The sequence below is a fragment of the Lemur catta genome, chromosome 25 (genome assembly GCF_020740605.2).
Source record: "Lemur catta isolate mLemCat1 chromosome 25, mLemCat1.pri, whole genome shotgun sequence".
Lineage (NCBI taxonomy): Eukaryota > Metazoa > Chordata > Mammalia > Primates > Lemuridae > Lemur > Lemur catta.
In genome coordinates this window covers 14,267,838-14,283,489 of record NC_059152.1, presented here as the reverse complement: position 1 = coordinate 14,283,489, position 15,652 = coordinate 14,267,838, and the positions used below count along the sequence as shown (strand labels likewise).

The 15,652-nt window shown below is 47.7% G+C and overlaps 2 long non-coding RNA genes across 11 annotated transcripts in view; one reads left to right on the top strand and one right to left on the bottom strand.

Moving 5' to 3' along the window:
- Positions 1 to 5,399: 5,399 nt before the first annotated feature.
- Positions 5,400 to 14,404, bottom strand: LOC123627574. The gene is made up of 3 exons (XR_006731366.1): positions 14,081 to 14,404; positions 11,293 to 11,448; positions 5,400 to 5,921 (listed from the first exon to the last, which is right to left on the bottom strand). It is a non-coding gene; the product is annotated as an uncharacterized LOC123627574 (long non-coding RNA).
- A 112-nt stretch (positions 14,405 to 14,516) lies between these two features.
- LOC123627572 overlaps positions 14,517 to 15,652 on the top strand; it is a 37,718-nt gene continuing 36,582 nt past the window's right edge. For all 10 annotated transcript variants that reach the window (XR_006731354.1, XR_006731359.1, XR_006731356.1 and 7 more), the window contains exon 1: positions 14,517 to 14,635. This is a non-coding gene — a long non-coding RNA (uncharacterized LOC123627572). The remainder of the gene's footprint in view (positions 14,636 to 15,652) is intronic.

The following is a 15,652-nucleotide window of genomic DNA, read 5'->3' as shown; positions in this document are numbered from 1 at the left end:
AATCCGGTCTCGCTCCGGGGAGCACCGCGCCCCCGTGGAACGACCCCCACACGTTGGCCGGGCGGTCCCCCCCAAGGCGCGGTCCACAGGCGCCAGCACGGGAGCACCCATCCATCCGCGGCCTGGCACGGGACCAGGTGGAGGACCGCACGCTCACAGGGGAGGGGGGGGCGTGAGACGGGCTCTACCGCCCCCATCCCCCAGCGCACACCGGGGCGACCCGCGGCCGCGGCACGCAGCGCACACACGCGGGCGCCCTTCACGGCTGGAACGCCGGCCCGGCCCGGCGTGACCCTCCCCCGGAGTTCAGAGGGGGGGAGGCGCGGACCACGTTAGGCGAAGAGTGGCACTCGGCCCCCACCGCGGGGGCCGGCGGACCGCTCCACCCCCACGGCGGGGGAGGAGGGAACTCTGCCCACGCACAACTGGCAGCCGCAGGGGCGGCGGCTGACGACGCTCAGAGAGGCGCGGCGGGGCTGGGGCGGAATCCGACAAACCCCAGAAGAGGACACGCCTCCGCAGATCGCTAGAGAAGACGCTTTCTCGCCGAAGGTGGATCTCGCCCCCGACACCCGGTCGCCCCCGTCAGGGCCCCGGGGCGGAGGCGCTCGGGCACGCCCCCCGGTGGGGGGGGGGGTGGGGGGGTCTGCGGTACAGGGTAAAACAAAAACGCACGGTTGGCAACTCCCGAGCGTTCACGGTCGGGGGCCCCTCTCGTCCAGAAACCACCTCGGCTTCGAGAGGAACACTCTCCCGTCGGTACGGGAGAGGGGTCACCGAGGCAGACCAGGCCCGGGGTAGAGGCCCCCCACCACGATCGCCCGCGCGACCCTGCGGCAACACCGCTCGCGCGCAGGGAGGGAAGGGCACGAGCCGCGCGCACGCCTCCGGCAGTCCGCCACGCACACATCGTGGGGACGCCGAGACAAACACCCCCCCCGCCCGCCCACGCGGCGCAGGGGGGGATGCCTCTTCAGCTTACCCGCCTCGACCCCCCCTTCATCAGCCCAAGCAAACTGCTCGGGAGGAGCGTACCCAACGCGGCGGACGCTGCAGCGGCCACCAGAGGGGGACGCCGGGAACGAGGACGACAACCACCACTCGGTTTTTCGGGCACCTTGGGGAACGGCCCGGTGCGCTCCAGGGGCACCGCAAAAGGGCCACGCAAGACCCAGCAGCCGCGCGCCAAACGGGGCGCGCGCGACCGGGCGGGCGGGACGCCCCTCCCCATCCGTCGCGGGGAGGGGTGACCCCGGCCAGGCAACGGCCCACAAAGGGCGAGCGAGGGCTGCCCGCTGCGTCACAACAGGACCCACGACCCCCCCCGCCCAACGCCAGGAGGCCGAGGGCGGGGCGAGCGAGGGCGGGCCGGATAGTCTCGCACCCGGCGCCTCCCACCCACCGCCCACAGGCGGGCGGTGGAGAGGCTAGGTGCCCGCGGGCAGAACGAGAAGAGCGGCCCCCATTCACCACGAATGGGCCCGTCCCTCGCCTGGCACGCGGCTTAAGGCCCGGGAGAGCGCGACGTCACCACATCGATCAGGCCCCGTAGGACGGGGGAAGGGTCGGGGAGGCCAGTCAGGCCAGCGAGGACAGCGATCAGAGGAGCCCGCTTCAGCCTCGCCGGCCCCCGTCTCCGGAGGAGGGCGGCAGACAACCCAGACACGAAGACCGCCTGACACGCAACGGCACAGAAGCCAGCTGGGTAAGGGGGAGGATTGCCGCAAACGCCCCCCGGGGCGCCGTCCCTCGAGGGGCCAGAGACCAACCCAAGAGGGCGAGCAGCCCCGCCGGGACACTCCGACGCCCTAAGAGCCGGCGCGCGGGCCCAGGCGGTCGAGCTCAAAGGGAACACGGCAGGGCGCCGGGTCACCAGGAACCCGGAACCCTGTCGCCGTGCGGAGGCCCAACCCCTCCGGCGACAGTCACCGGAGGACAGCGTGTCAGCACTAACCTGGCGGCGGAAGATGACGATATGAGGTGATCAAAAACACGGTGCAGGGTGGCGGGGACCGAGCCACTTGACCACGCCTGCCCCTACGACACTCGACACGGCCACCTGTCCCCAGCAGGTGCCCAGGGCCAGCAGACGAGGGGCACTCAGGGACATCTGGTCGACCCCCAGGACCCGCGGACCACTCCCCCCCCCCCCCCCCCCGTGGCGTAGAGGGTCGGGGAGGCCCTCGCCGGGCACGCGCGCCACCCCGGCCCCCGCACGGGGACTCGTGGAGGAGAGAACATCGGGACGGGACCGCCGCGGCCCGACAGGGGTCGCCCTCGCCGGCCACCCGCGCCACCCGGGCGGGGCCCGGTCCCCGGTCCCCGGCCCCAGCACAGGGGGGACTCATGGAGGAGAAAACATCGGGACGGGACCGCTGCGGCCCGACAGGGGTCGCCCTCGCCGGCCACCCGCGCCGCCCAGGGCCCGGTCCGTGCCCCCAGAGTAGGACTCGGAAGAAGCCACGGACGACTGGGATCCCGCGAGGGACCCAGCCACCCGTGCCACTCACAGGGCTGTCCCTGCCTCTTGAGCGGGACCCAGGGAAAAGCGGCAGGAAAGGCGAGGCCGTGGGAGAGGGAGAGGGACAGGCATGCACGGGACGGCGGCCGTTCGCCGGACACCCTCCTCTCCCGTCCACGTGCGCCGTCTCCTTCCTGTCCCCGCGGGGCGGGGAGGGTCTTGCCAGAGCGGCCACAGCGTGCTGGTCGACCCGCCCGGGCAGCCCCGCCAGCCCCGCCAGCCCCGCCAGCCGCCTGGCCGGCTGAGCCCGGAAGCGCGGCGACAACGTCCTCCTACGACAGCCCTGCGGGCCCAAGCTTCGCCTCACAGACGTCCCAGCCGGCGTCCCGGCACGAGCCAGATGGCCCTGAGAAGGCTGCTTGCTTCCCGGAACCCAGCCTCCGTCACAGCGGGGACTGTCCCCTGCTTTGCCTGCCGCACCGAAGATTCAGAGGACAAGAGCCTTCTAGAAAAGCGGCCGCCAGGTGGAGCCCGACCACAACCGGCGCCAGCCACCAGAGGTCTGCTGCAAATCACGGGGCAACCCTCCGGAGCCCATCATTTCAGAGTCCAGAAGGTCCCCCGAGGGCATCAAACACAGTCCCCCCTACTCCCCACGGAAGCCATCGACAGAGGACGGGTCAGTCTAGGGCCACACCACCCTGAACGCGCCCGATCTCGCCTGATCGGGGAAGCTAGGCAGGCCCCAGCGTGGCTAGCACTGGGATCAAAGAAAGGATGGGTCGACCCGACCACCGAAATCGTCCACCAAACCCGTCTCTGCACAGACCACGACATAGCCGAGAGACAGACAGGCAGACCCAGAAAGAGGGAAAGAGAGAAAGGAAAAGAAGAGAGAGAGAAGAGACAGAGAAACGGAGAGAGAAAGTCAGAAAGAAGAAAACAGTGAATAAGAAAAGACAGGAAGCGGGGGGAGAAAGGAAAAGGAAAAGGAAGGAAGGGAAGGCGATAGGAAACACAGAAAGACAGAAGGAAAGAAGAAATAAGGAAAGAAAAGACAGGCAGAAAGAAAGAGAACGAGAGGACGGAAGGAAGGAAGGAGAAAGAAAGAGGGAAAGAAAGAAAAGAAGAGAAAAAGAAAGGAAATTAAAAGAGAAAAAGAAACAAGAATACGGAAAGAGGGAAAGAGAAAAAGATAGAGAGAAGGAAGGAGAGAGAGAGAGAGAGAGAGAGAGAAAGCAGAGAAAGACACAGAGAGAAAGAAGGAAGGAAGAACGGAAAGACAGAAAGAAGGAAGGAGAGAGAAAGGAGAGAATGAGAAAGAAGGAAGGTAGGAAAGCAGAAAGGGGGAAGAAAGATGGAAAAAAGAGAGACAGAAAGACAGGATAACAGGAGCAAGGAAGAAAGGAAAGAAAAATGGAAAGAAATGGAAGGAAGGAAGGAAGGAAGGAAGGAAGGAAAGACTCGGCCGGGCACGCTGGCTCACGCCTGTAATCCTAGCACTCTGGGAGGCCGAGGCGGGCGGATCGTTTGAGCTCAGGAGTTCGCGACCAGCCTGAGCAAGAGCGAGACTCCCGTCTCTACTAAAAAGAGAAAAAAAATTATACGGACAGCTAAACACACACACACACACACACACACACACACACACGCACCACACACACACACACACACACACACACACACACACACACACACACACACACACACACACACACACACACACCGGGTCATAACTCTGTAGTCCGCGTGAGTGAGGCCCGGACAGTGCTAGTAGCTTTCCAAGTGGTCAAAAAGAATGCACAATAACTGGACTGTGGCCCGTCTGTCAAAAAAAAAAAAAAAAGAAAAAGACAGAAAGACTGAAAGAAGGAAACAAAAGAGAAATAAAGAAAAGGCAGGAGGAGGAAGAGAAAGAAAGAAGGGGGCAGAGAGAGACGATAGGATGAGAAAACCTTTCTGTCGTGGAATCGTAAAACCCCTTCCTATCTTAGGATCCTGAAACCCAGGGTGGAACTATGATAAGCTTCACATTCTTAGAATATGCTGGCCGGTGAAAGGAAGAAAGAAGTCAAGGACAAAGAGAACACATTCACGGGGCCTGGCCAGGGGCCAGGGTGGGGCGGCCCCAGGCTGTTGCCAGAGCCATCTCTGTGGCAGGAAGTCACAACACGCTACCGGATTTTTCCATAACGTTCGCCCGCCCACCGCTAGGTGACCCCCATCATCCACGGATCCAAGTGTCAGCCTGGAAAGGACGGGCTCCTTGGTGGGGGAAGGAGCGTGGGGGCGGGAGTGGGTACACACTGGGTCGCAGGCCTCCTCCCGGCCCCTCTCGGACCACGTCTCTCAGCCCCCGGGCACCCTCCCCACAACTAGTCCACCAGAGAGCCCCCGGGGGACGGTGGGGAGGGGGGTCCATGACAGGGAGAGAGGACAGGGCACCGTCGGCCTGTGCTAGATGCCACGGGTGGAGGCAGGACCTGCTGAAGACACATGAACAGTACGGAGAGGTTCAGAGCGGGGCCTAGGCTCAACCACTCACGATGATCTCACAGTTGGAATATCTGTCACGGTGGACCGAAGCGCATGAAGTGGGCGCTCCTGGAAACGGCGCGTCTGCGTGTGTGTGTGTGTCTCTGTGTGTGAGAGTGAGAGACAGAGAGAGAGAGAGAGAGAGAGAGAGAGAGAAAGAGAGAGATGGGAGAAGACGGTCGGTACATTCACTCACTCCTGTACCCAGGCCAGTCGTATCTCCCGAAGGACAGAAGTCCGTAAAACACCCACATCTAAAAGAGTGTTTACACAGAGCTAACCCTAGGTAGAATCAGTCAGGAGTCGAGTGCGGTGAATCCTGTGGTCCCAAAGTGGGACTCCAGTCCCGGCCCCATAGCAAAAGGGGGTCATTTCTCAGAGAACACACGCACGCAGAATCCGGTAACGTTCATACAATTTTATAACACGGTAGTGACTTCCTACCCCCCGCCCCTTGTTCTTATGATCTGTCTCGCTAGTAGTACTGCTTTTTTTTTCTGAGCTTTATTTTATCTTATTTTATTGTATTGTAATTTCGTTAGAGATGATGGGTTTCATTGTTTTTGTGCACAATAAGAGATGATGGTTTTTTTTGATTTTCAGACAGCTCATGAGACACCCACTTATTGAGCTTTTTCACCTTTCCAATTTGTTTCAAATGCTAAATGACCACAGAATGAATGCTCACCATTGAGTTCTTCAGCAACTTCTCCTGTATTCCTTAGAGGATCAGCTTCGGCGATTGCTCTCAATTGGTTGTTGTCAACTTCTGATGGTCGGCCACTGTGCTCCTCTTCATCAGGGCTCTCCTCTCCTTGAAAAACTTCTTAAACCACCACTGCACTGTACATTCCTTAGCAGTTTCTGGGCCAAATGCGTTGTTGATGTTGCGAGTTGTCTCCACTGCTTTACGACCCATTGTGAACTTGAATAAGAAAGTCATTTGAATTCTCTTTCTGTATAACATCATTTCCATTGTCTAAAATAAATATAAAATAAACAGCAAATACTAACTCCTTAGCAAAAAACCATAAAGTGAGAAATGCGGATTAAAATAATGTATAACATAACCACATTTATTTAAGAATGTATTCCAGTATCAAACGGCAAATGTTAGCAATGCTAACACCACAATTACTTTTGCACCAAGATAACACAAAGTAATAATAAATATTTTTTTCTCTTAAAATTGACAAAAACTGAAAATATTGATAATATCTAGTGATGGTGAAGAAATGGGGAAGTGGATATTTACATATTCTTGCTTGTAGTATACTTGGAACAAATTATTTGAGAAGTAATTTAGTAGTACTTGCTATGATTCAAAACAAGCACATCATTTGTATCAGCATTTCAACTTCTAGCAATGTAGGTTATGAAAATAAAAGGCTCAGTGTGTGAGGGTATATATGTGCAGATGGATTTTTGTATTATAAGCAATATTGAAAAATCTGAAACAATCTAAATATACGTAAAGAAATGACTGAATAAACTACAATGCCACCATATAATTGAATATTATACAACCAATATAAAAGACAAACCTACATATTGACTTGGTAGTGTAAAAACCAAATTTTAGCTCAGTAAGCACATGATGACTCCATTCTTGGAAACATAAAAGTGTGTGGTTATTTATACATATACATTTCTTGCATATACTCAAGAAAATGTCAAAAAGGAACTTAACATAGGTCACCTTTGGGAAGATGGAATTTGATGAGTGGGTGATAGAACAAATGTTCACTTAAGAACACTAGATAATTGTTTTAAAGTAGTGGAATTACAAATTATTTTTCATTTTTGTTGTTTTCTATCATTTTCCTGAAATAGAGAGCAAATAATGGCTGGATCAGGATCCTGGAGGAGACTGGAGAGGAAGGAACCAAGGGTATAAGTGGAAGAATGCACTTCAAACACAATGAATACTTTACTCCGCAAGTGCAAGTGCATGAAAAGAGGGAAGAATTGGTGGGGATGTAGATCTGCAGGGATGCAATAGGTAGAGTTGGAGAGCTAGGAGTGGAGACATCTTGCCTGATGACCCTGCTTTCTCAGTAAAAATGAGAAGGAAACCTGGGCTTGAGGAGAGTGGTGAAGGTTTGGAATCGTCAAAGAGGAAGAGGAAAGGATGCTCACCAATGACACGTGAGGAAAAATGCACCTGAGAAGTTTTTCTTATCTAGGCCTAGCGGTGGCCCCTCACTGCAAGACACTAACAGCAAGAAAGGCTAATGATGCAGTCTTGGTTTCTTGCCAGAAAGAGGAGAATGGATTTGGTGGACTGCCATCATTCTCTGCCACACTGTGACTACCTTAGATGTTTTCTGTAACAAAGATCACTTTTCCTACCCCCCACGCATCCATATTCAATTTTACACTCACCCATCCTGAATTTGAAATTCTTTTAAATGTTATTATTTATTTTTTTAGTTGACAAAATTGCATACATTTACGGTGTACAACAAAATGTTTTGCAATGTGTATATATTGTGGAATGGGTAAATCAAACTAACATATGCATTACCTCATATACTTTTCTGCGGTGAGAACATGTAAAATCTACTGTCTTAACAATTCAAGTTTTTTTAAATGAAGACATCATACACTTATTGCAGCTAAAAATGACCTTTGAAATAAGCATGGTATCTATTAAGCAAAAATTACTCCTATGGAAGGTGATAGGATGATACGTAAAATAAACATATTGCAAATAATTTTATATGAAATGCATAAAAGAGCATGAGTGAATAATTTGAACTGATGCATTTTTTTAGTACCAGGAGCTTCTCTAAATTCTAAAATTTGCACCATATTCACGATCTTCAAAACACTATCCAAGGATACACCATGTTTTTGGAAGGACTACACTGCCCTCTACAGCTTCAGCATAAGTAATACCGTTTGTGGGGAAAAAACAACGGCTGAAACATCTACAGGGAAGTGTGTGCGATTAACCTGCCTCAGAAATTCACTTTTCCTTCTTGAACTGAATGAAAGAATTAAAATTTTAATAAAATTTAATAAATTTTATTTATTTTAATAAATAAATTGAAAATATTAAAATAAAGATCACATTTTAAGCAAAGTGTACTACAGTATGTATAACAGGTACCTATTTATGTAAAAAGATACTACAAAATATAGAAAAAGATGCATATATGTGCATATCTGTAGACTCTTTTGAGGAGAACCCTTTAGGAATTGACACAGTTGCCTACAGGGAGGCAAACTGGCACCAAAGGGGTTAAATATAAGATTTATTTTTCACTGTGGATCTTATTGTAAAACTTGAACTTTTGATCATACACATTCATTAATCTTTCAGGTAAGAAAAGAGTTAATCAGTAAAAGTTTTATTAATAATTACCTATCAGAGAAGTTTTATGCATCCAAATGTTAAGCATCTTTTTCCAGAAATTACATAACTTCAGATAAGTTATGTAATCTTTGAGCCTGCCCTGACCACTCAATTTAAATTAAAGCATACCTTCCTTAACTCTAGATTACCTTATTAGCTACAGCCCAACATCTTCACAATATAGCCACAAAAAGGGTAGTGTATACTAGCTCACATTTGGATAACAAAACAAATCTTGAATGAGTACACTGTATTTTATATCCTGTTTTTAGCTATTAACTAATTTTTTTAAGTTGAGAGAAACTAATTTTATATGGTTAAAATATTAATTATGAAATAGTATACAATGAAAGGTAAATCTATTTCCAACTCAGTCCTTCTCACCAAAGGAAGCTAGATGTATTCCATGTATCTTTCCAAAAATTATGCCAATAAGTATTTAGTGAGTGATGGAATAAGCAATATTTTAATTGAATGTTTTTTCTGTGCCAAGCATCTTTCTAGGTGCAGTGGATAAGGAGTAAAGAAAACTGTCACTGACCTCATAGAGCTGACACTCTAGTAAGAGGAGGCAGATAATATATACATAAATTAATACATACATACGATGTCTAAAAGTTATAAGTGGTATTTAAAAAGAAGAAGATCAAAGGAACAGAAGTAACAGACAAGGGAGTTGCTGTTTTATGCAGAGAAAGCTCTGAGATGACATTTAACCAGATATTGGATTCAATGGGAAGGAGGAAACATGGGTATTGGGGTAAGTGCCTACCAGGCAGAAAGAACTGCCAACACAAAGGCCTTAAGAGGGAGTCTGTATAGGATTCAAGAAACTGCCAGGCCAAGTGCAGTGGCTCACACCTGTAATCCCAGCACTCTGGAAGGCTGATGTGGGAGGATCACTTTTACAGCCAGGAGTTTGAGACTAGCCTGGGCACCACAGCAAGACCCCATCTCTGTTTTTAAAAATATACATATATTTCTAAAAGAAAATAAAAAAAAAATTACAGCTGACTACTTTGTTAGAAACCATGCAAGCAGCTGGGCGCGGTGTCTCACGCCTGTAATCTTAGCACTCTGGGAGGCCGAGGAGGGCGGATTGTTTGAGCTCAGGAGTTCGAGACCAGCCTGAGCAAGAGCGAGACCCCGTCTCTACTAAAAATAGAAGAAAAATTATACGGACAGATAAAAACATATATATATATATATATATATACACAAAAAAAAAAATTAGCCGGGCATGGTGGTACATGCCTGTAGTCCCAGCTACTCGGGGGGCTGAGGCAGGAGGATTGCTCAAGCCCAGGAGTTTGAAGTTGCTGTGAGCTAGGCTGAAGCCACGGCACTCACTCTAGCCCGGGCAACAGAGTGAGACTCTGTCTCCAAAAAAAAAAAATAAAAAAAGAAACCATGCAAGCAAAAATGAGTGGAGTGAAATATTTAAAGTATTGGAAAAAAAAAACCCACCAACCTAGAATTATGTATCTGGCAAAATTATTCTTCAAGAGAGAGGAGAAATTAAAAGGAAAAAAAAAATTGCCAAGAGGCCAGTGTGGCTCGTGTGTAAGGCCAGAGTGCTAATAAGGAACAAGATCACATAAGGCTTGGGAGACAAATGAAAGATTTGGGTTTTATTCTTAGAGAATCAGAGGGTGCAGAGGAGGCTTTGGGGGTCTTCAGAGAGGAGTGGTATGACTCAAGTTACATATTTTAAAGGCTCCCTCAAATTGCTAGGTTGAGAATAGACTGGCAGTGGGGCTGGGAAAAGGTAGAAACAGAGATGAGTTCAGTGTCAGATGATGGTACTTTGGACCAGGTGGCTAACATAAGTTGTGACAAAGGGTCATATTCTGGAATATTCTCAAGGTAGCCCCGCAGAATTTTCAGGTACATTGAATGCAGACTTTGAGAGAAAATGAGAAGTTGAGCAGCATGACTGGATACCTGGAAGGATGATGCACTTGCCCTCAATTGAGATGCAGAAAACTGCTGAGCAAGCAGTTGGTAAGAAGATTATGGATCAGTGTTGGACATTTTAAGTTTAGAGCATCTATTAGATATCTAAGATGGGAGAAATTATGCCATGTTTGCTGCTGAGACTGGCCTATTAGAGCAGGAGAAGATGCCGAGGCAGAACAGAGAGGAGTGAGGAGGGGAAGGATCTAGTGTACGCATGGAGAGATCTTCAGAGGGCATATCGGTTGTTCATCTAGATACAACCGGCAAGGCAGGTATGTGGGCACAGGCACAGGTAGGTGTATAGATAGGTTGACAGGAGCTAGTGCAGAGTCTCTTCTGGAAGCTTCTGTTTTCATAGTGAAATAAATAAATTCTTGTTTGAAGGAATTAATAAATCCATTTTTACTCCCTTGCTTAAAACCCTCCCCAGGCTTCCTCTAGCCATGAGAATAAGATCCAAATGTTTTATCACAGCCCACAAGTCCCCACAGGATCTCGCCCCGCCCACCTCTCTCCATTGCCCCAAATGCTCCAGCCACAGGGGCCTTCCTTCTGTGTCTCAGACACATGACAAACTCGGACAAGCATGGGTTCACCCTCTGTCTGGTATGCCCTCTCTCTTTTCCTCATCACATAAGTTTTACCTCAAAGTTCACCTCCCCAGGCCTTTCTTGAACTTCCCATCTAAAGTGTCCCCTCCTCTCACCATGAATTATTTTACTCATTTATTCTGTATTGTCTACTTCTTCCCACAAGAATGTGTTTCCTAAGAAACTAGCACCCCTACTCCTGGCTCCCCCTCCCCCCTCTTTCCTGATTTGGCTTTCTTCTCAGTACTCATCAGAACCATATTTGGCACATAGCAGGAGCTCAGTCACTATTTCTTGATGAACAATTTTGACAATTTAAATGAAACAATGGATATAGAGCATATAGCAGAGAGCCTGGCATTTAGTAAATACTCGATAAATGTTACCTGCTATGGTGATGGCAACAAAGACAGCCACGGCAAGAATCAGAAGCACAACTCTGAAAGGCTGATGCCTACTCTGTACTCTTGAAGCAATTCCCTTTTGTCTCATCAGAGACTTTCATTGATCATGTCCCTTCTTCCTCTTGATAGCATCCTTCCCTTCAAGTAAATATTAATGTGTGCAATATTAGCCCACCATTAAAAACAAAAACAGTTAAAACATACCTTCCTTAACTCTGGGTCTTATTAGATACAGCCAAGTGTCCTCATAGTTTAGCAATTAAAAAAAATATTCTATACTAGTTCACAACTGGTTAACTAAAACAAATCTTGAATAAGTAGACTCATTTTTATTTACCACTCTTATCTATTGACTAGTTTCTTTAAATTGAAAAAAAACTACTTAATATTTGCATGGTTATGATATTAATAACTATAAAATAATATTCAATAAAAGATCTATTATCTAATTCAGTCCTCACTCTGCAAAAAACTGGCATATCTGCGTATCTTTCCAGAAATTATATATGCAGATCCAGACATATAAATATTTTTTGAAAATACCAATATGCACACAATTCTGCACCTTAGGTTTCCTTTAGTTAATAGATATCATGACTAGCTTTCCAAAGTACACATAAAGAGCTATATCATTACTTTCACTGGCTACGTAGTGTTCCATTGGGTATGAATGTAATGTCATCCATTTAACTAGTTCCATATTTACTGGCATTTAATGTGTTTCCAGTCATTTGTTCTTGTAAAGAATGCTGGAATTAATAGTCTTGTATATGTGTATGTACATTCATGTATACATTTAATATATACATACTTGTTCAAATATATCCATACATAAATTCTTAAAAGCACAATTGCTGGCACAAAAAGCATATGTCTTCAGTTTTTATCAATATTGACAAATTACTTTCTAAATATTCATAATTTTATTAAATCAGTAGATGTTTTGACTTCTCTAAATTATGAACAATCACTAAGTGCTTTGCTTCACATTATTGTTGAGGGAAAATGGATAATTATTTATATTCCCTGTATCAAAGCAGAAAAGTACTGAAACCACTTTTAAAGAAAATGTTAGTACCTACTACAATACACACAGTTGTCCCCCCTTATCCAGGGTTTCACTTTCCACACTTTCAGTTACCTGTGGTCATCCATGATCCAAAAATATTATATGGAAAATTCCAGAAATAAACAACTCATAAGTCTTAAATTGCACACTGTTCTTTCTGTACTGAAATCTCTCACCACCCCACACAGTAGGTGAATCATCCTTTTGTGCAGTGCATCTCTGCTACACATGCTACCAGCCTATTAGGCACTTAGTAACCATCTCCATGATCAGATCAGATCCTCTGTTCTGGTTCCACGGTGTTTCTGTTCAAGTAACTCTTATTTTACTTAATAGACTTAATAGTAGAATGAAGTAAATACTTCATAATAGTGGTCCCAAAACTCAAGAATAGTGATGCTGGCAATTTGATATGCCAATGAGAAACTGTAAAGTACTTCCTTTAGGCGGAAAAATGAAAGCCCTAGACTTAATAAAGAAAGAAAAAAATTATATGCTGAGGTTGCTAAGATCTACGTTAAGAGAAAGTCTTCCTCAGTAAAACTGTGATAAAGCAAAAAGAAATTCTTGTACAGCATATAGAGGGTTCAGTATTACCTGTGGTTTCCAGCATCCACTAGGGGGCTTGGAATGTATCCCCCTCGGATCCGGGAGAGGAAGGGGAAAATACTGTGTTTAAGACAAAGGAAAACCAAGCAGTATTTTGGGGAAAGAATTTCTGTATTTAGAATAGCTCAGCGTTGAAGATAAGTTCTTTGTGTCCCTGCAAAGGCTCCTTGCTTACCCAGTTTGAACCAGTTAGGTGGTAACGAAGAAAGGATGAGGTCACTCATTGCTCATGCCACAACTTTGAGCACCTATGGTTCTGCAGTGGTGACTGACCTGCACGATCCTCCTAATGATCCCGAAATTCAGGATCTGTGATAGTTGGGCACACTTAGAATTTCATTTAAACTTCTTATGTAGTTGTAATTCAAGTAATGTTTTTAAAGTTTTAACATGGATGTCCAAGTTTCAAGCTGGTGTACAAATCTTGGCACACAGCCAGACTGCTGTAAGCCTTGAGAAAGATATGAGAGTTTAACAGGAGTGTGCTTTCTTTTGAAATTGGACATTTTTTGTTTGTTTGTTTTTGAGACACAGTCTCACGCTGTTGCCCAGACTAGAGTGCCGTGGCGTCAGCCTAGCTCACAGCAACCTGAAACTCCTGGGCTCAAGCAATCCTCCTGCCTCAGCCTCCCGAGTAGCTGGGACAACACGCATGCGCCACCGTGTCCGGCTAATTTTTTTTTTCCTGTATATATTTTTAGATGTCCATATAATTTCTTTCTATTTTTACTAGAGACGGGGTCTCGCTCTTGCTCAGGCTGCTCTCGAACTCCTGACCTCGAGGGATCCACCCGCCTCGGCCTCCTAGGATTACAGGCCTGAGCCACCGCGCCCGGCCTTGAAACTGGACATTTTCTTTTATCTTTCAAGAATAAAGTAATTGTGTTTGTTAAAAAAAAAAAAAAAGAATAGCTTTCTCTTTCAGCTAATGAAAGTATCAACACATTAAATGAACTTTTCCAGTCCTCAGTAGCTCTTTCCCCTAAGTCTGCCTCTTAACAAACTCACAGCCTATGGAAACAAGAGTTAAAGACACAGAAACAAAAAAACCTAAACTCAAAGAGTTTCTCAGGAGCACAACGAGCTTCTTACCTTTCTAGACCGGCCGGTGAGTTTCAACTTTCGTCGTTTGAGGTTTTTTCTTTCTTTCTTTCTTTTTTAAACTGTTAGTGTGGTTTAAAAAACAAAAAATCTTAATTCTCTTTTAGTGGAAAAGTACATGTCCCTGCCTTGTTTCTTCTACAGATTGCAAACTCTTCAAGGGAGGGGGTGGAGGATAGTGTTCAGGGGCTTTTAGCATAGCAGCGTCCGGCCATTACCGAGACGTCCGCTCTCTGTCAGGCCACCATCCTGTCCCTGCGACCCCCTCCCGCTCGCCGCCAGACTCCGCCAGCCGTGCGCCGCCTACCTTCCCGCTCCCCGCGCTCCCCGCACCGCGCCGCAGGTGGACTCGTCCATGACGTCACGAGACAGCGACCCAATCAGAGGCGGCGTTTTGGAAATTTTCAACTTAAAGGCCGGTCGGCCCTTGCGCCCTGAGGCGCGGGCGGCGGAGGGTTTTGGCCACTTCCCCGGGGCCCGGCGTGAGGAAGACGGCGGAGGAAGGCCCCGTGGCGGTCTGCGTGCGAGTCCGGCGCTCAGCAGCAGGTAGGGGGCCCAGACCGCGGCGGGGCGCACGGCTGCAGGCGGCGCGGGCGCGGGCCAGGGCGGGAGGGGCGGGTGCTCCGGCCTTTCCCAGGGCTGCTTTCCGGGGTTTGCTTGTCTGTGAAGTGACAGGGAAGGATCCGAGATCTGGACGGTAACTTCCAGCTGCGAGATTCACGTAAATCTAATGCGGGCTCCCTGACGTTGAAGACCTTCACCTGCTGTTTTTCCCACATCTGAATCTCCTTACTCCATTCCACCCCCTAAAGAAGTCGTATGGGAGAGTGTAGTCATTTTAAGCTTAATTGGCTATGTCTAAACTCCCTGAGGACAAGGACTAGTCTGTCGCATTGTGTTCAATAGGCACTCAAGACTGCATCTACAAATACTTATGTATCTGCATGTGTATACTTTAGTACACCGTTACAGCACTGAACAGACTCTACCATTATTGCCCTGTGGATCTTCCATACTAGTGGAGAGAGAGACAGAACCTAAAGTTAAAAATATAGAGTGTTAAGTGGTGATATGTAAGTAATAAATGCTATGGAGAAAAACCAGAAAGGGGAATAAATGAAGTCAGTTAGTTTCAGTAGCCTCTGGTCTTCGACCCCAAAGGCTAACATTTTCTGTGTTTGAGAAATTTTTATTGAACACAGCGTTTAATAACAGAGAATATCAAGATCTGGGATTTCCTGTTTTTTAGGAGCTGCTTATCTAATACATTAGAAGACATCAACATAAAGAAGCGATTACAATAGGTTGTGACAACTGTTATGATGGGCAGGTGGAGAATGTTTGCTAAAATGATTAGTCCATAAGAGAGATGACAGTTTGGGTGGCTTGGGCTCGTGTCAGGAGAGTCCTGACAATTTTCACAAGTGAAACAATAGATAAGTTACTTAATGGAAAGGAAGGTCAGAATATTCTAGGCCCAAAGAGGTTAAATCTGTCATTTTGAAAAGACCTTCAAGTAGAGCTTAGAGTTCATATAGAAATTTAGAGGATGATGAGGTTGGA